This window comes from Peromyscus californicus, unplaced genomic scaffold (genome assembly GCF_007827085.1).
Source record: "Peromyscus californicus insignis strain IS unplaced genomic scaffold, ASM782708v3 Scaffold_11__1_contigs__length_118956290, whole genome shotgun sequence".
NCBI classification, from domain to species: domain Eukaryota; kingdom Metazoa; phylum Chordata; class Mammalia; order Rodentia; family Cricetidae; genus Peromyscus; species Peromyscus californicus.
This window is the reverse complement of record NW_026294402.1, coordinates 24932895-24957484: the sequence shown is the minus strand read 5'-3', so window position 1 is coordinate 24957484 and position 24590 is coordinate 24932895. Positions and strand designations below refer to the sequence as shown.

The 24590-nt window shown below is 43.7% G+C and overlaps 1 protein-coding gene and 1 long non-coding RNA gene across 6 annotated transcripts in view; one reads left to right on the top strand and one right to left on the bottom strand.

Annotated features, from left to right (window-relative positions):
- Positions 1 to 24590, top strand: part of Ntm (neurotrimin) — a 990539-nt gene that overhangs the window by 394493 nt on the left and 571456 nt on the right. The gene's annotated exons all lie outside the window — the stretch shown is intronic.
- LOC128121181 (uncharacterized) lies at positions 5136 to 22660 on the bottom strand. The gene is made up of 2 exons (XR_008222103.1): positions 21377 to 22660; positions 5136 to 6846 (listed from the first exon to the last, which is right to left on the bottom strand). It is a non-coding gene; the product is annotated as an uncharacterized LOC128121181 (long non-coding RNA).

Here is a 24590-nt window from a genome sequence, read left to right as displayed (position 1 = left end):
AACTAGCGTGTTTGGGCCATGGTTTCCTGGAAAATGATAAAAGGTTGATGATTGCCTCCGTCACCAGGGTTGCTGTGAGGACAAGATGATGCAGCACTTACCCTGTGCCTGTCATGGAGTAGGCAAGCATCCAAAAGGGCAAGACCCTGTGAGTAATTATGAGCACATTTGTAGAATTCACAGCGATAGACATCATTCTTTTCTTTTTACAACTTTGAGTAGTTGACTCATTAGATGGATGTCTTTAATTTGTTCTCCTTACCCCAGGGATGTACCTCCTTCTGGACTTAGGTCCTTGTATTGTCATTGATTGACACTCAGGACCATGAGACTTCTTGAAAGCTCTATGGTGCAAACAATCCATAGTTCCCATGGTTAGTGGATTCCTGGTAGAGTGGTGTTTCCATTAATGTTTGGTGGAGAAAAGCAGGTGAAATGGCCAACCAGCAACCAGGGGGACTTATTTTGTTTATTTAAGAGCTCAGTGATTCCAGGTAATAAGCCAGCAGGCAGCACTTGGCATGTGGCAGAGGGAAAGCATCGGTTACTTCTGTGTTCCCCTTTATCCAGAAAGTATTTTCCCAACATCCATCTTGGGTTTGCTTTCCTGAGATGTAGTCTGACTGTGTAACCAGGCTGGCCTCAAATCTGCCATCCTCTTGCCTCAGCCTCCAGAGTACTAGGATTATAGACATGGACCACCGCTCCTAGCCTTCCAGGTTTATTTTTTAAAAGACATCTTTCACTTTTATTTGTGACACTTGGTACTGACAACTGGGCTCATTGATGTTGCAGGTTTGCTCAAGCAGGATAAAGCATGATCTGTGCCTCAGTTGTCCTCAGTGTCCAAGCAGAGGCACTTAAGGCACAGCATTAAGTCCAATGCTCATTGCTGCATACCTGTGAATTTTTTACTGTCAGGAAAAATGCTACTGTGACAAGCTCATCATCTATCACGTCTGCTCTGTATGTCATGGTTGCCATTACTGTTTTCCCCCATCTTCCTTTCTCTTTACCTGGTGTCTCCATCAATCCATCTGCTCAAACCAGAGACCAGGAACTTCCTACAACTGTCATCCCCACACTCCTGCTGCTGATGTGAGACCAGCTTATTTTATCTTGATACCATTTCCAGACTTCATCTGGAATTTTCAGTTTTCCTGATTTTCCATCCAGGAAAGCCCATGCCTTTGAATGACAGCACTGACATCTAACGAACACATTCCCCTCATCACTGGAGCCTGGGGACATGTTGAATACATGTCTTCCCTTGGGTCACTACCATGTACCCATCAGTGAGTGACTGACCATTCCTCAGGAGCTGACCCTAAGCTTCTAAGGGCTGCAGAATTTGGTGTGCCTGACTGGGCAAATTTAGCTACAAAGTCCTGCTGCCAGCCCCAAGGGGACAGCATTTAGTTGTCTTCCTTTTATTTCAAGATACCCACTGTCTGGACCACTTCCCCATTCACCACACTCTCACAGCTTCCCTATCTTCCCATCACTGTTAAGTACCGTGTTTTAAATGGTCTTCCAGAGAAGCATCTCTCCCACTGCTTACTCTTATTTAGGTGTTACCTATTGTTCTTTCTTAGTGTGATTTATTTGTGGCTATGATAATGACTAAAATTGACAAGACTGACCACAAGCAAGTGTAGCTTGAGTTTTCCTGCCTGGCCCACAGTCAGGATAAATCTCTGACACCCGCCAGTCCCACAGCCGTCAGACCCGACCAAGTAAACACAGAGACTTATATTGCTTACAAACTGTATGGCCGTGGCAGGCTTCTTGCTAACTGTTCTTACAGCTTAAATTAATCCATTTCCATTAATCTATACTTTGCCACATGGCTCGTGGCTTACCGGCATCTTCACATGCTGTTTCTCATCATGGCGGCTGGCAGTGTCTCTCCCACACAGCCTTCCACTTCCCAGTTTTTTCTCTTCCTTGTCCCGCCTATACTTCCTGCCTGGCCACTGACCAATCAGTGATTTATTTATTGACCAATCAGCACACATTTGACATACAGACCATCCCACAGCACTTCCCCTTTTCTTTTCTTAAAAAGGAAGGTTTTAACCTTTACACATCTCCAAAGTCAGCTTGGTATATTTGGGAATTTGGGCGTAGCTTCTCTTACTACTTCCTGCTGGAGGGGGGCGCTGTATCTTCTGGGGAAACAAAGAAAATTTTAGGAAAATTTTAAGAAAAGGGGAAGTGCTGTGGGATGGTCTGTATGTCAAATGTGTTGCTGATTGGTCAATAAATAAATCACTGATTGGTCAGTGGCCAGGCAGGAAGTATAGGCGGGACAAGAAGGAGAAAAAACTGGGAAGTGGAAGGCTGTGTGAGAGAGACACTGCCAGCCGCCACGATGAGAAACAGCATGTAAAGATGCCGGTAAGCCACGAGTCATGTGGCAAGGTATAGATTAATGGAAATGGAATAATTTAAGCTGTAAGAACAGTTAGCAAGAAGCCTGCCACGGCCATACAGTTTGTAAGCAATATAAGTCTCTGTGTTTACTTGGTCGGGTTTGAGCGGCTGTGGGACTGGCAGGTGAGAAAGATTTGTCCTGACTGTGGGCCAGGCAGGAAAACTCTAGCAACAAGCAAGTGTTGGCAAGCACATGGATCTACTAGAAATCTCATGCACCGATGTTAGAAATGTAAAACACTGGAGGCACTTTGCAAACCATGTGTAATTTTTTTCATAAACTTAAATATACAATTCTGCCTCCTTGATATTCCCTCCTATTTCTCTAAGACAGACAAAAGCCATATGTCTACAGAAACACTTTCACACAAGTGTTGGCAGCAGTTTTATTTGCGTTGTCCACATTTGGAAACAATCAATTACCCACCAAGAGATAAGCGGGTAAAAATCAGAACAATGGAATACAACTGAGCAATTAAAAGGGATGAACTCTTGGCGTGTACAACAGCATGGATGGGCTTCAAATCCTCATGTGCAAAGGAACTTGAAGACAGAGAAGTACTGAGTGCAGACCTGGAGTCAATTGACATGAAATTCTAGGAGAGCCAGAACAGGTCTGTAGGGTCAGAACACAGAAAGAGGTTGGGCTGGCCATGGGGGTTGGTAGCAAAGGCAACAGATTAGCTCTTGGAAGCAACAAGAACGCTCTCTTTCCTGAGTGGGATGGTGCCCATGCAGACATACACACTCCTCAAATCCCCTTGGGCCATACCACCTATTTCTTACATTAACTATCATAAATTTATCTCAATAAAATTGATTAAAAATGACTCAAGTATACAAGACCGGATGTTTTAGCTTTAGATATGTGCATTGACCCCAGAATTTTACTCTTGGCTTAGGAGAAGCTCCAGTTCCCTCAGGTGGAGACCACGAGGACAGTAGACGAGAGAGCCATTACAGGTTCCTTGACAGTATTTGCTGTTTGTCCCAGCAAAGTGAAGTCGGGAAGTCAGGCCACTAAGACACAGATGGACTGCCCTGAGGCTTGCCAGGAAGAAAACAAAACAAAACTGGTATAGACTATCTATCTAAGTTCCAACATCTGGCAAATAGCAAATGATGTTAGGATAAGTATATGAATCATAGTTATATTAGAACATTCATGGACCTAAAATTTGAGCTTAACTGGGGCCCCTGTGTTTTGATTTGCCAAGACAACTGGTAACTTTTCTAGCATGCTTTATTATGCTCACAGAGTTTGAACTTTCATGTGGAAAGACACTTTTGAACATGGTTCTCCTGGATGATGCCATTCACTCAAAATGATTACAGAGTGAAAATTATGTGTGCCTGCATGTGAGTTAGACTCTGTCCTTAATCCAGCTGCCTCTTCACTCTGAGGAATTATACAAAGTCCTCAGCATCTTGGCAGAGCGAGGACTCTTGTCTGAGTTCAAGCTTTGTGTGAGGAGTGGGGATGCAGACTTGGCTATGACACGCTTATCCAGACATTCTTTCCTTTCTTATGATAAATAGAGATCAGTCTCTCTCCTCCCAAGAAATAGTAACACTGATACCTGGGCAGAAAGTAAGAGCAGCCCATTTTCAGCACAAGATCTCAGCCTAACAGGGGTCAGGGCTATAGTTTTGATTGTTATCATAACTATCCACACTGTCACCGTCATTTGTGAAAAGGCATGGCTGTAATGGTGGGGGTGGAGGTGAGGTTAAAATGTTAGTGGTCACTGTCTGCTCATGCTTTCTCTCTGTGTGTGGGGTCATGTGTGGTATGTGTGTGTGTGGTGCATGCGTGAGAGTGCACATGCATGGGGACACACAGAGAGCAGGATGTCAGGTGTCTTCCCCAGTCACTCTCTGTCTTACAGCCCAGAGACAGGGTCTCTTCCTGATCTAGAAGCTTGCTGCTGGCTGCTCAGCAATCTCAACCCCCAGGTGCTGGGTTGCAAGGACACACAGTCATGGCTGACTTTTCACCTGGGCGTTAAGGATTTGAATTCGGGTTGTTGTGATTGTAAGGCAAACGCTTTTATCCACTGAGCCATTTCCTAGGCCCTGCTTGTGCTTTTTGATAAAAGCTTACCAGGAGCAATGAGGGAGGAGCAGGAAGAAGCCTGGGCAGAAACTAGGAGTTTTTTTTACGTTATGGAGTTTCTACACACTGAGATTACCTGATCTCAGGAAGAAGATGGAAGACCAGGTGTTCGAGAGAAACATGCATAGTTACTTCCTCCCCTGACCTGCTTTACCTGAGGACAACACAAAAACACGGAAGCACTATGTGGAGGTCATGGCCAGCAACCTCCTGGACATTGTAAGGAAATGCTTCTTTGCTTGCTGTGGGGGATCATGGAAACAAACTTGGCTGGATTTTAAAAGGTGACCCAGCTATTTTATTATCCATCAAACCTTGACTAGTGATGGAGCTTCCAGCCAGGCAGCATATGCCCTGGTGTATCCCTGAATGACAGATACCTTCAGAGGGAGCGGGCTGTCTTTGAGCAAGCTAGTCCCAGGTCAGTCCATTGCTACCATTTTCTCCTGCAAGAGATGGAGTGGCATCTCTAGAAATTGCTGCATAGCCTTTATATTTGGAATTTCCTCTTGAAGTCCCAACAAGGTAGTTCTAGCTCATGCCCAGAGGCCTCACTCGTGGTTCTGGACACACTTCTTCCCCCCCCCCCACCCTGTCCTAGCCCTGTGTTTGTTTAACTCTGATCTCTACCACCCACCTTTGCATTTGCCCAACACCTTTGTGAAAAGTTCCTGGTATTACGTTGCTACGTTTGGGGGGCTGGTTTTGTGAGCTCTATGAAAACGACCCCTCAATGGTGTGTCGTGGAGTCATTATCTTTCCCGAGGATTTTTGCCTGTCACATCTCATGTAATCAGGATTGATACATTAGTTCTGACCTTGAAAGCACAACATCAAGGCAAATTGGAGTGGAGAAGATGCTCACCTCCTCCTGTTTCGGAGCCCAAACACAGGGTGGCCTGAGATCTGTGTTCACTGCCAACTGGTGAGAATCAGAAGGCATCTGCCTCAACTTGGGGGCAGGTAGAGGCACTTCTGCTGTGGTGACTTGGAGTTTGGTCCTCAGTTGATGATTGAAACATTGAAACTGTGCATGCTTTTTTTTTTTTTTTTTTTTAAATGACTTGGTTTTGTTTCAACAGGATATCATCCCCAAGGCATTTCTACATCAGGACCAGAGTCATAAAATTATAGTACAAGAGAACCTAACCAGAGGAATGATTGGGTTAGAAAACATTGACTCCAATCTAGGGCTAGAAAGTGGGCAAAGGACTTAAAGTTTAGTCACTACTTTACTAGCTTCCAGTTTTGATCAGATCTTCACTGAAAAATCCATTTTGTTAAATGAGCCATGCTTCAAGGAAACCCCAGATGGCCAGTGGGCCCTGTAGCATCCTGGTGAGATCAAGTTGTGTTACTCAAGCAATAAAAGGGGAAGTCTGAGATTTTTTAAGTCCAGTGTGGACTTCTAAATTCCACTCCACATTGTCCTAGTTGATTGCTGAGTATAAACTTCATTCAAATAGATGGCCACAAATGTTACTATTCATTTTCTACTTTGATCCTATCACCCAACTTCTCTTCCCACTAACCATTACTAACTCCAAGTTTGTTAGCTAGTAAGGTAGACAGGCTTCATCTCGAGACATTTGTGGCAAATTAAATGTTATTTATATTTGAAAAATAAATTTGATCGGGCTTCATCCCCACTACCAAATGCTGTCTCTGAAACATCCCCATACAAGGACAAAAGGTGGGATGCGAAGAGGAAGGGGAGTCCACAGACAAAGAGGTTTGGGAGAAAGCACCCTGTTTCTGAGTAGAAGGTTATTATGTCTGAACCTACCAGTTTGGTGCACACCGAGCTTTCTGACTCATGTTTTCTTAATGCGTCTGCATATCTAAGGGAGTCTTAATGGAAGCTTGGGACGCTCAGAAGACAAGTTCATGGCTTGTTTTCTCTGAGTAATGATCCAGTTTGATTTCTGCTGCCATTTTGTTTGCAGATGTTTGTTCTAGGATAATCAAAAGGGAAGAACAAGGATTCGCCTTTATTGTGATTGTTTGAAATGAAGTCTTGCGAAGCCCTCCCATCTTCAAAATTCACTTAAAGCCTGGTGGCCATAAGGAGAAGGCTCCCAGCTGTGCTGTCCGCAAAGACTGTGAAGTCCGTAGGCTTCTGGTGCTCTCTGTCTCTGAACAGTCTTCTTTGTCATATTTATGAGTCCTCCAAAAATTGCCTGAGGCTTTCTAGGGAATGAGAAAATAATTCCATCTTCATGCTTCCAAGCAAAATATTCCTAGGGCTGCAAAAGCAGTACTGTAGAGGCTGAGATTGCCCGGCATTCCAGAACCTGAGTGCAAACACAAGACAATATGCAGTTTACACAGTTTTGCAAATCTTATTCCAACACGCTTTGGGGCAGTGACCTTTTCATTGGCTTACCTGCTTCTCCTTCATCTCTCCGGTTCCTCTGCTCCCTGCCTTTCACTTTATTTCCAGCTCATTGTTTAGCTTTGCTTTTGGAGAACACACACTATCGTAACAACTCTATTTTTCCATAGTAACACATTCACCAACACACAAGACAAATTTGTAAGTGGTTACAAGAAGGCTCTTCTCCCCTTAGGAGGTCAATTGCCTGAGAATGTTGGAAACCTCTCCTTTGAAAGCAGGCCTTGGCCTGGTAGGGCTCTTTTTTTTTTTTTTACAGCTGCTTCCAAACTTTGTGGGAAAGAGTGTGCTTCATCCAGGTCAATTATTTCCCTTCATGAAAACTAATAAGATAAGAAGCAAAACCCCACTGAAACCTCTGTTCCAAATGGATTTCTCCCTGCAGGAAGGAATCCAAGTCTCCCTTTTATATTATTGCTTTTAAAGGTATTCTTCAGAAGAGGGAGCGGGGAGATGTGAGGGTGTTAATGAAAAAAACTAAATAACTCTCCAAACATGAACCCATCATCTGAAAAACAGAAGCTAATTTTGAATTATTAAAGGAGGCTGGATCACAATTCACGACTGAGAAATGGAGGAGGGGAAATGGTGTTTGGGAAGTCCAATTATTTCTGAACCAGAGACAGTCTTATTAAGTTGGGCAGAAAATTAATTAGGCTAATTAGAAAACCTCATTGGAATTCAGCAAGGAGTTATGAGCGGCAACATGACGACAGTCGATGTGCTGGGAGAGGGAGAAAGTGCTGGGAGAGTGGGGTGAGGTTCTTAGGAAGCAATTGGGGGATTATTCACACACATGAGGCTGATCGCCCGGTCACTTCAGAGGGAAGCAGCCATGTTTTTACAGGCTTTCTGCTCCTAGCTGTGGATCGTCAACGAGTATTAAAAATGATGTCTAGTATATGTTAAAAGGGAGAAAGAGGAAAGGGGAGGAAAAAAAAAGAAACCTAAGATTTATTCTGAGGCTTCAGTGGGATTTCGTATTTATTTTGGTATTTCCGATATGCTGGTTCATCAGCATGGCGCATTGTTAAAAATTGCTGGGTGGGTGGTTTTTCATCTTCACGGATTTATAGAGTCCTTAAAACATCTGTTCCGTTCTGATTCCTCCGCTCAGTACAAAGACGTTATTCAGGGATGTGGTTTCCACGCACCGGTGTTGGCATCCCGGCTAGAGATAGCTGTGGCGTGTGGGCCTGGGAATGGCCAGGGGATTCCATCTGTGGGAATAGGCTGGCAGCATCTGCTCCTGTGGCACAAAGCTTGGGGGCTGTTCAGAGAAGATCCTGCAAAGGGGTCACAGAGAGTTGAGAAGCTAAGGAAACCTGCTCCAGCGATCAGAGCACTGGAAGAGCACTCTGCCCTGCGATTGACAGGTGACCATGCACCTCCCAGCTCAGTGACCTCCTTCCTCCTGAAGTCCCAGAAGAGCCCTCCTACCTCCTGAAGGGTGGGTTTCTCTGATGATTTTTTTTTAAAGATTTATTTATTTATTATGTATACCATGTAATGTCTGCATGTATCCCTGCAGGCCTGAAGAGGGCACCAGATCTTATTACAGATGGTTGTGAGCCGCCTTGTGGTTGCTGGGAATTGAACTCAGGGCCTCTGGAAGAACAGCCAGTGTTCTTAACCACTGAGCCATCTCTCCAGCGCCCCTCTGATGATTTTTGATTGAAAAAAAAAATTAAGTGAAAATTCAGCATGAAAGGAATCTCAAAAGGAATTTTCTGCATGTAATGGGGCAAGGAACAGACCACGTGACAAAAAACAAAAACACCCCCCCCCCCAAAAAAAAAACCCAAACCCAACAATCAAGATCCCTTGAAAAGGAACAGAAAGAAAGTTGGGGAACAGATAGTGGAGCCCAGTGTAAGTCAAGTCTTTCCCACGCTCTCTGGCCCTTGATGCAGGAGGCATGATGCTCATCCTGCAGACCAGGTAATGGACAGTGAGAACGAAGTCACCCAGAACTCACACCCGACAAAGAGAGGAAGCAGGAGTTCCAAGCAAGGCATTTCGGGGCTGATTGTTTATATTTCTCCATCTTACGCTGCAGCCCTGATCCTTAATATGATGTGATTTAGAAACAGGGTCTTTAGGGGGAGTAATTATGGTTAACTATAATAGTGAGAGTGGGGTCTTCCTGATGGAATGAGTTAGTGGTCTTTTTTTTTTAATGGCTGTTCTTCTGCCTCTGTGTTTGGGACACTGGGTCTATAGGCATGAGCCACTCTGCTCTGTTTTGGGAATAGAAAAGGGAACACCTTCTGACCACATAGAGACTCCGACTCCGAGTTTCAACCTCCTTAACAGTAGGAAATATATTTGTGATTTTTTTTAAAGCTGCCCAGCCTATGGTATGTTGGTACAAATAGCCAGAGCTATTCTATCAGGTTTGTTTGTTTAAGAATACCCAGGGAGTTCACAGCACCACAGCATCCTGCAGCCTGTCAGAGTTAGCCAAGGAGCCTGCTGCTCTTTACCTAGATTCTCAGCTCTTGGAAAAGTTCCTCCATATCCCAGGACCATGCTCATCTCCAGCTTTCCCACATTAGGACCCTCCTTTCAATTTCCTTTTGGGAAGCATACAAAGGACTTGCTCGTGGGACTTAAAGGTGAGCTCTTGGGAAATGAGGACAAAATGATGCTGAGAGATGTGAATTCTAAGTGTCCTTCATCACTGTATCGGTGTAGGACACAGGCAGATGGCAGCACAGTCTCCCCGTAGGCTAGGGGCCTGTTGGAGCTGCATGTTGGAAAACGGTGACCTGAGCTTATGGGGCTGACACTGGGCAGTCTGCTCCACCTCCCTCAGGCCCAGCAGGTGCCATGGCCTCCTGGCCCTTCCTTGGTGTGGGCCTCTTCTGAGGCCATACTTTTCCAATCATTAGGTTTGCCTGTCAAGCTGAGCCAAATAAGGAGACAGGAGTCAATTAGTTCTCCCCAATAGACTGCTCCCCTGTCTAGTCCTAGCCTCCCAGGTGACCCCATTATGATAATGGGCCAACCTGGCTGCTCGCAGAACAGGCCTGCTGGAGAACTGAGAGCTTCCTTCCAATGTGAATTTCAGAGAGACTGGCAGACTACAGCTCTGTTCCCTGCTGGCTCTGGACAGGAGCCTTCTGCCTCCCCATTGTCACTGCTGAGCAATGCCATGTGCTTATTCATCCTGCATGCTGCTGGCATCCCAGGAACATCCCATCGAGCCATTCATTCCAACAATGGGCTCGCTTCTGCTGACACCCGGGGAGACAGGTGGATTCAGAGTGCAAAATGTGTTGCTATCACTCTGGCTTCCCCTTCTGAGCTCAGTCTTTAGAGCAGGTGCCTGTTTTATGTCCTTAGGTGGAGGATGGTGTCCTTCACTCCAGATCTCAATAAATGCACCTTTATATAAAATCCCGGCAGCCTGACTGCAGAACTCAGGGATAAAAATCATATTAGCAAGTCAGTCCGTCATCTGGGTATTTGATTTAATACCAAATATTGTGGTCTTTCCAAATATTGAGCTATGTTAATACTGGGATAACACAACCAAAGAAACGTCCAGGCATGGTGATTGTCTCAATAATTTTCACAGTGATATCACATTTGGCCTCTCGTGAGCATTTCTTCTCAAGCAGACCCACTAGTTCTTCAATCAGTGTGGCAATGGAGGAGTCGGTTTCTTGTATTTAGTCAGGACTAAAGACATTTCGAGAGCATTTGAAACACAGAGATGTGTTTGTCACATGCGGGTCATTTTAGGGTATTATATTATTCAAGTGATTTATAGCCATAGACAAATTGCTTTGCATTTCAAGGATGATAAAATTCACATACATGGATCCAGAATAGGAGGCAGAAAATTGTTAGGGCCCCTCTTGTCAGGGCCCATCCTGCTTAATGGTGTGCCCCCCCCCATTCTGCAGACTGCTTTAGATCTGAATGTCTCTGTAGTTCTGCTATAATTTATTATTTAATTAAGTAACCATTAAATAATTCTTCAACTTTAGCCTTCAATGTTTCTATTGTTTTTAATGTAACTGTTAGTGAGGCATGTAAGTTTTATTTATGGTTTCCATTGCAGAGCAATGATTATGTAACTCTGCAATTCTGCAACTATTATTTCTATTTGTTTAATTACATAACTATCACAATATTAAACCTCTAAAACATTGGGTGATAGATTTATATGGGAAATGGTAGGAGACAGCAATAATAATGATATATCAGAGTAATAATAAAATTAAATAATAGCATTAATATTAATATTAATGGAGATTACAGTAATAAGAAGCAATAGTACCATTTACTTTCCCTTCATGCTGTATTTGGTCTCTTTAATGGGTTCCTTCCCAGATCTCTGTGGTTAATTAGCTATCTAACATTTGGTACTCAGCAGTGGGTGCAAACTCATTTCCAGACTTTACCTGGCAAAGCTGGGCTTTACAGAATGCCAGATGGAAGAGGTCTGTTTTGTCCTTCTTTGTAAAGCAAAGAATGGGCAGATTTCTTTCTTCCCCATGTGCCCTGGGGACCTCCCATGTGTGCTATACTTTGTGCTGAGATAGAGAGGCTTTGGAATCCCAGGAATCTGAGATGAGCTTGGGATACAGGCATTGTGTTGCCTATGAGGCACTAAGGTGGAGAGAGTTTGGGGATTTATTTCAACAGAGATAGATTGAATTCTGGCTCTGTCACTCACTTTGTGACCTTGAACGAGTTACCATACCTCTAGGTGGACCATATTTTTCTCAAACCAGAGTTGAAGGTGTTAACACAATGGCAATACAATGGCATTACAAGACTGTTGGGAAATCAAAACACAATACCGTGTGAAATATTGTGGAGTGCAATTGATATCTGTGAGTAGCTGTTGTTTCAAAGGCATTGGTTGACAGATTAAAAGCCAAAACATGACTTGAAGTTGCTCCTTTCCATGAGTACCTTGTTCTAACTTCAACTCATGACCAGGAACTCTTTACAGACCCCTAAAGGTTACAATGACAGTTAAAAAGAGCTGTTATTTTACAAAGTGATTGATCTTTACGTGCCAGACTTGTTATATACAAAACTTAACAGTCCATTCTAGATGGGTGCTCTAAATATTATCAATGAAATGAGAAAACTGAGTCACAATGAGGCTAAGGACAGAGTAATCCAGGCTCTCTGATGTTACTGAAAGTGCGAGGAACCCACATTTTCTTTCTCTGGCTATTCTGTACATTCCTTGTAGGTCTGATTACCAAGTCTAATTACCGTAGGTCTAGCACCAAGTCTTGCTTCCCTTCCGTCTTACTCCCATCCATGACACACAGGGCAGCTAGACTGAGAACCTTAAAATGTAAATTAAGTTCCACATTGCCCCTTCAAATCCACCAATGGCTTTCCATTGCTATTAAAACGAAGTCCAAACCCCAGCTGGCCTAAATCTGGATATCTGTATGATTTGAGCTCTGCTTGCCATTCCAGACCCCTTTTCTCTTACTCTCCCTCCTGCCAGGCTTCTGGACCTCCCCCTACTGTGTCTAGCACCACTGCATCTCTCCTAAATTCCCCACCCAGATGTCCCTCCCAGAACCATTTCTACCTCCTATTGTACATTTCACTTATTCTCATCTCTGAGAATTTATCCCAAATTCCATCTCAATGAATCCCAGGCCCATGTCCCGTTCGTTGTTATCAAATGTCCCATTCATTTTATGTATAGCCCAGTGTTATCTAGGCGGTTTGTTTTAATCTCTGATCATCTGCTTCCCACCAGTGTATAAGTCTCAGGAAATCAGCTCCATCTCTGACTTCTTCATGATGCTGCCCCACAGCATCATCTATACCTCTGTAGCTGGCACAAAAGAGGCACTCAGGTAGCATCCGCTGAAGGAAACACTGTCTTCACTTGGGGACCAGTATGTTTTGTTGGGGTTTAAATAGCTATGCTCAGTGAGACTCAAAGGCGGGCACATTTACTCATGCAGAGTCTTGGAAGAATACCCAAGGAGTAGTGTGGTGCTCATCTCGAAAAACTAAGATCTTGGTAAGAGTGCCTTGGGTATTAAAAGGTAGGTTCTATGAGCACAGAGGATGGTGAGGTGGCCAGTGGCCAGCCTAACACAGAGGGCCGGGGTGGGGGGAGAGCAGATACAGCAGGTACATTTGCTTGGCTGAAGCAGAGGCAGCTCTTCACCGCTAAAAGGTGTGGGAGGCAACTGCTGAGGTTCCCACCTAACATCTGAGTGGAAAGTCTTCAACAGAGTACCACACAGCCACAGCAAGCAACCGTTCTGCCAAGAATATTTTTCATTTGTACCGTTATCAACCAAAGAATGCCGAGTAGACTCCATTATTCTGTCTGTTCCCCACTTACTATTTGAGTGAAACATTTCCCATCTTTGAGTTATATGTGTGTGCATGAGATTTTAGGAATATGAGTGACATCATTTATAGCAATGTGTTCATTCTCCTTTCCACTGACTCTCTTCATTCTTACACATCCTACTTTAGTCCCTGGCACACGAATAACAGGGCACGTAAATATTCAGATCTAATCTTCTTCGTTCCTTTTCAAACTCACATTTTCTTTCCATTCACCTTCATGAGAATATTTCTTCACCTTTTAATCTTTAACTTTGTTTTTATCACTCTGTCTTCTTTGGTAGTCTTTGGCCAATTTTGTTTGTTTGTTTGTTTGTTTTTTGGTTTTTTGAGACAGGGTTTCTCTGTGTAGCTTTGTGCCTTTCCTGGAACTCACTTGGTAGCCCAGGCTGGCCTCGAACTCACAGAGATGCGCCTGGCTCTGCCTCCCGAGTGCTGGGATTAAAGGCATGAGCCACCACCGCCCGGCCAATTTTGTTTTAAAATTACTCACTAGCATGATCAAACAGAAGCAGTAAACCATGTAGATCATTTCTCTGCAATGCTTTCTTTTGTATCATCCAGTGAGACGGTGAGTTCAGTGTAAAGGCTGAGAGACTCCAGAATCAGTTCCTGGACTCCTTATGCAGCTTTCTAGTTTACTGAGTACCTAAGACAAATGACTTAACTTGGTTCCTTTACTCCAAAGAGAATTCAATTATCTTACTTCATAGGGTTGTTCTGAAACTGAACAAGATAATCCATGTACTATGCACAGGTATCTTTCTACAGTTCTCTAGAGTTCATCCTGCAACCCTAACCTATGATAAGATGACTTTGGGCTATAGGGCTTTGGGAAGATAAGTAAGTTTAGTAAGGCTGTGAGGATCATGAGCCCACGACGGACTCAGTGTGTGTTTTGGAAGAGACCAGAACCACGTGAGGCGATAAGAAGGACTTCTCCACTGTTGACACTTGTACTTCAACTTCTCAGTTTCCACACCTCTGGGAAAGGCTCAGGAAATGAGAGCAAGAATTGAAAACTAGCCAGGCGGTGGTTTTGGTGGCGGCGGCGGTGGTGGCGCACACCTTTAATCCCAACACTCAGGAGGCAGAGGCAGGTGGATCTCTGTGAGTTCGAGGACAGCCGGGACTACAAAGCGAGTTCCAGGAAAGGCGCAAAGCCACACAGAGAAACCCTGTCTCGAAAAAAAAAAAAACAACAACAACAAAAAAAAAGAATTGAAAACTAGGATTGAAGCTCATGGAAAAGCTTCTGCACAGCAAAAGAAAGAACCAAAAAGCGAAAAGACAGCTTATAGAATGGAAGAATTTTTTTTTATTACTAGTTCATCCCATAGGGGATTAATATTCAGAATATATAAAGAACTTTAAAAATTAAAATCAAAAGAGTAGATCATCCAGTTAATAAGTGACCAAATTATCTGAACAAACATTTTTCAAATGAAAAAGTCAGTGACCAAGATACATGAAAAAAAAATTTTAGTCTTTGAGGAAGGATGCAGATCAAATGACACTGAAATTCCATCTACCCTTGCTAGGATGCTAACATCAAGAAAACAAAGAGCAATAGATGCTAGAGATGATACTCATAAAGGAACCCATAAACACTACTTGTGGTAATAATCCCATCCACTATGGAAGCCATTGTGGAACTATCTCAAAAACCAGAAAACAGAACCGCTATCTGATTCAGAAGTACCACTTCTGTATGTGTACCTGAAAGATTTGAAGTCAACAACAGACATTCCTGTACATTCATATTTGTAATGGCACTATTTCCAATATCCAGGCTATGGCATCAACCTAGGCGTCCACCCACAGACAAATGAGTGAAGAATATGTGGCATATACACAGTACTATTCAGCCATGAAGGAAAATGAAATTTTGCATACAGGAAATGGGTGGATCATACGTTAAATGAAATATGCTGTCTCACAATGGCAAATACAAAGTTATCCCTCATATGCACAATTTGTGGAGGACAAAAGACCATGAAGGAGGAATTATTTAGAATATGGAAAGATAAATGGTATGCGTGTGGCAGGGGATAAGAAAGTATAACAGAAGGGGGGTGAATAGGATCAAAATACATTAGAGGCATGTATGGAAATGACACAATGAAGACTTTCATTTCAAACAATCAATACATGAAAATAAAAAAGCTAACTTATAAAAAGAAGAAAGAAACCTTGATTCTTAGCCACCCCCACTTACAATATCTGTCATATATAGCTGTCTGATCAAAGACATCAGGGTCATGTGATATTTAATAATTTCTCAGTGTATCTGAGTTTACCATTACTGTTTGTAGTAGCAATAATTGAAGCATGTGGGGCACTAACACTCCAAGAGAGTAAGTCACTATGCCCAGTCTATATGACCCAGGTGTCAGGATATAGTGGACTTAGCTGAATAATGCACTGTATACATTTTGGACTATTTTTTAAGTGGGTATGTTTCATTATGTTTAATACAACAAAATGCTTTTAACACTACAGATTTCATTGGATATGAGTAAATGTTAATGCTAAGAAAAAGATGGGAAATATTGACAGCAGTTACCAAGTGCAAAGGCCTGGTGTGTGTCTTATGTCCCCCATTCCCATCTCCATACAGATAGAACAATAGGTATCCAACACTATAACGGCTTCTTTCCTGGTACCAGGTGCTTATCTCACAGGGTTCTCTCCTAAGGTTCCCCTCTGTTTAGCATTTCACTTCAGCTCAGAATCCCCTGTACATTTCCTTTCTCTCAGCTCTCATTTTATTCTCCAAGATTTTGGTATTTTTAGTTTCTTTAGGGCTAAAAAGTCTCCTACGGAAAGTACTCTTTCAATTAAGTCAAAAAGCACTCAAAACCCTCTTACAGCTTTGTGCCTGTGAAAATGCTGGCAGAGAAAACTCCAGTGAAAAACCAAGATGAGAAAGGAGACAGGAAGGAATGGGAGAAAAAGAAATTAAAGAGCAAAGAAGAAAAAAAAAAAGCTTTCATCAGTAACTAATTCTTCTGGTATTTACAAAGCATTTACTTTTCCCCCTGGGGAGATCGAGAAGTGTAGAGTTCATTCATTACAGGCATTTGGATAGTGCTGTCCTATATGAGCTGCTCCACACAAGCCTGCCTGTCGAGCTAGTATCATTAACTCTCTTCCACAAATGAGGCAGCAGGGAGGTTCAGAGCATTGCCCAGAAGTGCTCAAGGTGACACAGTCAACGACTTGCATCACAGCCTTGGGTTCCAAACATGATGCTCTGCATCCGTGAGAGAGGCTTTGGAGTATGGACCACCCATTTTCTCTCTACTGGTATATTCTGAACCAATTGAGAAATATACCTAGAAATTGGTTGGAGAATGACAGCTTTGTCACTGATAATAAGTATCATCCAGCCCCAGGCATGCCAGGAAGGCAAGCCCAGCTCCCATTCCTTGACTATTTGATTCTCAGAAGCTCTGGGAGGCAGTATACATTCAGGGGTCCCTTACTGCTAGAACCTAGCTCCCAACTCAGCAAGTGTCAGTGACTGGCCATTTGGGCATGTTTGTTGTTGGGAGGGTCTGGGTCCTCAGGAAGTGGCTGTTAAGTACAGCTATAGGCCACATTCTTTCATGGAAATTAGAGGGCTGAATGACAAATTCCTTCGGAATCATACATAGTATTATTTGGGTAGCAGATCTCATGTCCCTAGTCACCTGATTTGCCCCTCACAGATGGCCACACTGAGAGCCCAGCCTTAAGCTCAGAAGGGACAGGACTCTGATGTTGAGGAAAAGGAAATGCGAGGGCATGTAATTCCAACCCAGCTTAGCTTGGATGGCCAAAACCTTCAACCCAGCTGACCTCACTCTCTTCCTTCCACAAACAGTAAAAATAAATACTCTGGCTGCAAATGTTGAAACATGCATCTTAGGCTTCCCAGAACAGTCAGTACAGCTGTTTTGTATGTGAATTCTTTGACAAGTCTAAGGGAAATGAAGTGCTTAGTGTTTAGGCCCTGGGGCTATGACCACTCCTGAGCATGGCGTTATGAGATTTTCCTACCAAGAAAAAAAGGCTCTAAATTAACTCCACAGCCTGTGAGTGGCAACGATAGCTTCACTTGTAGAAATCGTGAATTCTGGTGCATGAAACAGAATGGGAGCTGTTGTATCCTCTTGGGTGTTTTAACCTAGAACTTTGCCCTTTATCTCTGGAGCAATGGGGGACACTGGCCCTTAGCAAATGGGCTGTACAGCTTTGGAGGCAGAGACATCAACATTGCCATTGCCATCAACTTCCTTCTCCTCCTCAGCCAGTATTTCCCATGTGAAGATCAGAACAGAAGAGATCATCACTGAAGAGACACTGGCCAGGTCTTCTCCTAGATCCAGAGCCTAGAGCTTTTGGTGTGACACAATGCTTACTGTAGCCATTGTGGACACTGGGAGGCAGCTTCTACAGATCCTCAGCTGTTGTGAGCAATGGGAGGAGCTTCTGCAGATTCTCAGCTATTATGAGCACTGGGCAGTAGCTTCTATAGATACTCAGCTGTTGTAAGCAAGGGGAGGAGCTTCTGCAGATACTCAGCTGTTGTGAGCACCGGGCAGCAGCTTCCTCAGATAATGCACTGTAGTGATACTGGGTGGCAGCTTCTGCAGACACTCAGCCTCAGAATGATGCTTCTTTTCAACTGATCACGGCACCAGTCAGTGAGTCCCACTGAAGAGGCCCTCTGTGCACGTGCGAAGCAAAACTAAGGCCCACTTCTGTGAAGGAGCTGTAAAATGCCACCAGCCTCAGCTGTAAAACTGATATCACACAAGTCTAGAAATAAAAAATGTGCAGTGTCTCGATACAAGGGATCTTGGAAATTCTCAAAATGTTCCTTCCGGCTTGTGTCACAGTTTGTATCAATTACATTACTCTTGTTGATGACTCCAGTAAAAAGGTTGGGTTTTTATGTGATTCTTCAGGAGTATCACAGGGCGTGAAGGGCCTAGGGTCTGAACGGTGAGCTGTGCCCATTACACAGATGACAAGGTTAGAAATGAAGGTGTCAAGGTTCTCTTTGTGACTGCCTGAGAATCTGGTCAGTGTAAACCTCTCTGGGACCCCTGAGGGCATCTTCTGGGCCTCTAACAGTCTTCATCGTCTGTTTAAAACTGCTAGCAGTGATATGAGGCAGCCTTTGGGCCCAACTCCACTTTGTTTCCTAAGGCAAGTCTTCAGAACCAAAGATACATTTTCAAGAAGGCTGTCTCTCTGGCTGGCCATGTCTGGTACCGATGCCTGCATGCTGGGGCCCAGAGCCTTTTATTCTCAAATAGCTTCCTTTCAAAGCTGCCTCTGCTCCGTGCAAGTGTCTCAAATTTTGGAAGCACGGAGAATGTGGAAGTCCATTCCTGCATCTCATGTTGCTTCTCTTTGATTTTAAAGTTATGCCAACAAATTGGTTCCTTCACTGGGTCGTGGTGTAAAATACAATGATCATTGTGAACAAGTCTAGCGTGTTCGAGGGGACCCGATGCCCTCTTTCAGCCTCTGTGGGCATTGCACTCACTCACTGGTGCACATTCACACATGCAGATAAAAACGTCCATACACATAACATAAAATAAATAAGCCTTAAAAATCGATTTAAGATAACCTCTCACCCCCAATCTATTTGCCAATATTTCCTCCGTGAGCAGATCCACATTTTCTTTTTGTTTGCTGACTGACTCGTTGCTTTTATTTTCTATCACAATTTACCTGAAAAGCTATTGAATATCTACTTATTTTGTTTTGTGTTGTGCTTTTGAAACCGTCATGCTTCTTAGGCTGGCCTTGGCTTTGTGAATCTCCTGCCCCAGTCTCCTATATATGCTGCGATCACAGACATGGCCACTGTGCCCAGCTACAATTTCCTCACCTTCGCAGCCCAGGGAGGCAAGACAGTGGATTATTCCTGACCTCAAATAAGGACACAGCCCAGCTCGAGCCTTGACTTCAGTCTCTTGCAACCTTAAGAAGGCTACCCTGCTAATACATAAGAAACTCGGATGGACAGAAAGCATGCATCATTTTAAGTTCTTAAGTGTGTGAGATCATTCACTTGTTGTGCCTGTAGAATGTTCACATGTAGATTTTATGCCACAACTGAGAGGCTTCAAACAGGGATTAGCTCTCTATTGGAAGTGATTCATGATCACAGGGAGAGGTGATAACTGAGATGATGCAGGAAGAGTGGGGATTTGCCAGAGAGACCAGGGAAGTGGTGCTATGAGACAATACCATAGAAAGAATGTTTGTATAGCACCTGAGGCTCTGAGTTATCCAAAGGATAGCTGTGTTAACCAACTTTCTGTCCTCTTAATAAATACCTAATAATCAATTTATTAAGGGAAAATACCTGTTTTGACTCACTCTTTCAAATTTTGCAGCCTATGGTCACTTGCCCCCCTGCATTTGGGCCTGTGGAAAGGATACACATCAGAGTGAAGAGTACACAGCCGACAAAAACTCCTTACATCATGGTCTTGGGAAGCGGGAAAGGATAGAGGCATCTGGAATTATACAATCCCTTTTAAGGGTGCTCCCCTAGTGACCTGAAGACCACACACTAAACTCTGTCTTTTAAAGAGTACACCTCTCCCACAACACCAAGCTAGAGACCAATCTTTTGTCACATAGGAATTGTGGAGGACGTTGCAGATCCAACTCTAGCATTGTCTTAGTGCTTTTTGATGTATGACAAAATACCTGAAGTTGGGTAGTTTGTAACTGATGGAAATTTATTCCTCACTGTTCTTCCAATAGATGGGCTAAGGGGCTGGCAAGTCAGTGTTCAGGTAGGTCACAGTCTGCTCTGTCAGGGGACATGCTATCTTCTCACATGGATAAAGGGTTAGAAAAGCTAAGAGGGAAAGACAGCTTAATGAAGCCCTGGTTCATTAATAGACTTAGTTCCACCCACCCACCCCTGAAAGCCCTGCTTCCCAAGACTGTCACTTTGGTGACTGGGTTTTCAGTTACGAAATTTGGAGGAACACATCCATTCAAAAACATGGTAGAAAGGTATCTATGTTGCCATTTCTTCTTTGGTAATGCAACCATTTCCTAACTGCATTCATGACCTCTGCATACAGGAAAAGGAAGCTCCCTCCCTCCAACTGTCCTGCTGTTTGCTCTCTTCTCCACCCTCCTCTCAATGTCAGGTTCCCATTGATGCACTTTCAGGTCAGACATACATTATCAATGCATGCAAAAAAAAAAAAAAAAAAAAGCTGAGTGTTCATTTTGACCTGTCATAGGGTATTTTCTCTTTCCTCAGACTGTCCACATTCTCACATGGTTAAACTGTTACTTAGGCTTCATAACCTCAGCCACCCCAAACCACACATTGTCTTGTCAAATACACTGCTTTTATCCAAGAGTGGTGGGTAATGTGATTCTGTTCCAACCTCAGCATGTCCTATGTTTTCACTTAGAGTGACTAAGCAGTGCGTGGTCTCCCGGCCTTTATTACATGGTCTGGTTCCTCGTGCATCATTCTGTCAGCTGCGACTACCAGATGCACTGCACAATTCCCACACGTGTGGTAAAGCTTGAATTCAATAGTCTTAAGGAGCTCCAATCCCTGGCACCCTCTGTCATCCCATTTTTTTTTAAACAAAATAGTCCACAGCCTTCATGGCCCTGCCTTAGCTTCCTTCTATTTTTCCAAAATTGCTCTGAAACCTTCCACCAAACTGAAAGTACTTAATCGTCAGTGGATTCTTCATAAATGTCAGTGGAGCCCCATCTATTCCAAGAGTTTTCCTTTATCTCAATCGCCTTTATTAAGCCTCCTACCCTGCAGGCGCTGGGTTTTGCCCCTTACAACCTCAATTTCTTCTTTGGTATCAGCATCTCAGGGAGAGGGCGGATGTGCCTTATTTCTTCCTTACTCCCATTCTGCCTTCCCCTTGGGGAAGCCCATTCTTATCACTCACACTAGCCCTTGGCTTTGCACACAATCACACACATACTTTCATAAGGAGCTGGAGAAATTGTTTTCAAAAGTCATTCTCTCGTAATTCACTTTGGTAGAATAACAAACATTTCCCCACCTTCTGTTCTCTGGAATAATCGTCTCCACTTGTATCATTCCTCCTAGGCCAATTGAGGATCGATTTGCTACAAACCTATTCATTGCATGCAGAATACATGAGGATGTCAGATGTGAGGGGCTCCGAAGATAGTCTCCGCCCTCTGCCTCAGATAACCATGTCGTCAAAAGGACTGTAGCGAGAATTGTCTTTGTATAACACGCCGTTAAAGAACACTCCTAAGAGTGCTTCTCACGGTAGCTTCCAGGAATGCGTTAAACTGAAGGTGCAGCTAATTTGCCTGAGCATTCACTGTGGCTGCGTCACTAATGATCTGAGAGCTATTGTGGGCTACTTCCTTCCTGGATGCCTGGGGTTTTTAAAGCACACTTGGATTTCCAATCCGCTGAGAACCCAAGCCTGTTGTAACATCCCTAGGACATCTCCTGAGGAACGAGTGCACGCTTTCCCTGCCCTTTCCACTCTCTCTCTCTTTTCCTGCAATGGATTCTTAGGGCTTGGCAGATGGACTTCTCTCTTGGTGGCTTGTTTTTATGGGGCTTAGAAATAATCATTCTGAGATGAATGCTTCTGCAGTTGACAGAGGGACCCACCACTGCTGTTATCCCAAAGTCCCTGGAGTGTAACTCAGGACAGCACTCCTCCAGGGGTGTGCTGCCATGACAGCTAGTTTATAATTTAAAAAAAAAAAACATATTCAGCTGGGTCTCAGAAAATATATGTCATTAATACGTTGCACAGGACTTGAATCCTGAAAACGCTCCATTTGGATGGAACTTTATTGTTGTGTGATATTTTGTTTGTGTTCTGACAAATAAAGCTTGCCTGGAGATCAGAGGGCAGAGCTAGCCACTAGTTAACCATAGAGGCCAGGCAGTAGTGGCACACACCTTTAATCCCAGCTCTTAGGAGGAGGAAGCAGGAAGACCAGGGGTTCAAGGCCACCCTGGGCTACAGGAGATTGAATGAGTCTAAAAAAGAAAAAAAGCCTTGGTGGTGGTGCCTGCCTTTGATCCCAGCACATGGAAGGCTCAAGCCTTTGATCCCAGCACATGAGAGGCTCACTCCTTTAATCCCAGCACTAGGGAAGTGGAGACAGGAATATAAGGCAGGTGGAGACAGGATCTCAGGGCCCCATTTAGTCAGAGGATTCAAAGACAGGATCTGCCCCCATTCAGTATGAAGATTCATAGAGACAGGATCTCACTCCATTTGGTCAGAGATTTCTTAGAGGTAAGAAGTTTCTAGTGGCTGCTGCTCTGCTTCTCTGATCTTTCACCCTAATATCTGACTCTGGTTTTTATTAAGCAAGACTAATTAGGATTGTGCTTCCCTTTATGGCTCAAATGCATCTGGCTCCTTAACCTATTATATATCGTTTGGTATATGTTTTAATATCAGATCATTTTTTGCTACGAATAGTGGCTGTTTAAAAAGGAAAGAAAGCTATGCACTTTCTCCCCAGAGCTGGACTCTTAGTCAGGTTAATAAAGAGATGGACTTCTGGTGAACTTCAGACAGCAGGAAGCCACAAAAATGAAATGTTGTCATGATATTCTTACTAAATTCCCACAGGAAAAAAAACTGAGCCCGGATTTCCCCCTCCATACTATTGATATCACCCCTGGGGACCCAACATGGGACATCTTTTCCAGATGCTAGTTTCAGTTACCTTTTCCATCCCCCCAAATGGTCATTAAACAACAATGTGTACACAAAAGTATGGTACTTGCTCTAGAATAGCTCTGTCTCACATATGGAAACTCAGAAAAGAACCACATATATTTGTTCTACATTGTCTAGGGGCTTTTAATCCAAGATATTATATGGGGGATTTGAGAAGCTTGGTCAGCACCATGCATGCCTACAGCTTTCCTTACCCATTATCAATAATACTTACAGCCTTCCTTATCAAATAGCAATGGTGATGTGCATTTGATGTGGAGCTCAAATGGTAGGATTTATGCATTTGTTTTATACATAGTAAGTGACTATTTGGGATAGTGTAGTCCTTAGAACAGGACAAATGCTTTGTAAAAGATATCCACACTATTCATTGGTTTTCCCAGCCTTTCTCCAAGCCAGATGTTATACCAGAAAAGTTTTGTTCAAGCAATAGGGTATCTCCTTTCTAGACCTGATCCCCTCTCTATCACGATGGTAGTGAGTCATTTGTGGTTGTTTGGAATAATAATCTTGGGAAGATGCTCCAGCTTAAATCTGGTCCAAGCTACATGGCTGTGGAACTTGGTTTATCTGAGTTGTTTTATTTTTAATTTATTCTTCTTTCATTATATATTGCATCCCATCAGTGGTTTCTCCTCCCTCCTTCCTTCCAAGTTCCCCTCAACCCCCACAGCATCTCCTCTCCCCAGATCCATTACTCCATCTTTCCCTTCAGAAAAGGGCAGGCCTCCCAGGGAAATTAACCAAATACGGCATATCAAGTTATAATAAAACTAGGCACATCTCCTCATAGTAAGGCTGGACGAGGAAACCTAGTAGGAGGAAAAAGGTCCCAAAAGCAGGCAAAAGAGTCAGAGACTGCTCCTGCTCTCACTGTTAGGAGTCCAACAGGAGCACTAAGCTACACAACCATAACATATTCAGAGGACCTAGGTCAGACCCATACAGGTTCCCTGGTTGACGGTTCAATCTCTGTGAGCCCCTAGACCCCAGCATAATTGATTCTGTGGGCCATTTTCTTGTGGTGTCTTGACCCTTCTGGCTCTCATAACCTTTCCTTGCCCTCTTCTGCTCCCATCAGTTGCTGAATGAAGCCTCTCTGATGACAATCACGCTAGGCTCTGTCTACTCAAATAATAGAGTATCATTAGGAATCATTTCTTTTTTTCTTCTTTCTTTCTTTTTTTCTAATGGTATTTGGTTCTATCCTTGGTCTCTGGCCTACCCAGACTCTGGTTCCTAGTCTTCCAGGAAGTGTCATGGGTGGACTCCCTCTAGTGGCATGGGTCTCAAGTTGGACCAGTCACTAGTTGGCAGCTTTGAGCCACCTTTACCCCAGCACATCTTTCAGGCAGGACTAATTGTAGGTTGATGGTTTGGTGGCTGGGTTGGTGTCCCAGTCCCTCCACTGGAAGCCTTGCCTGGTTACAGAAGATGGCTGGTTTGGATTCCATGTCCCCCATTACTAGGAGTCTTTGTTAGGGTCATCCTTGTGGATTCCTGGGAGTTTCCAGTGCACTAGGTTTCT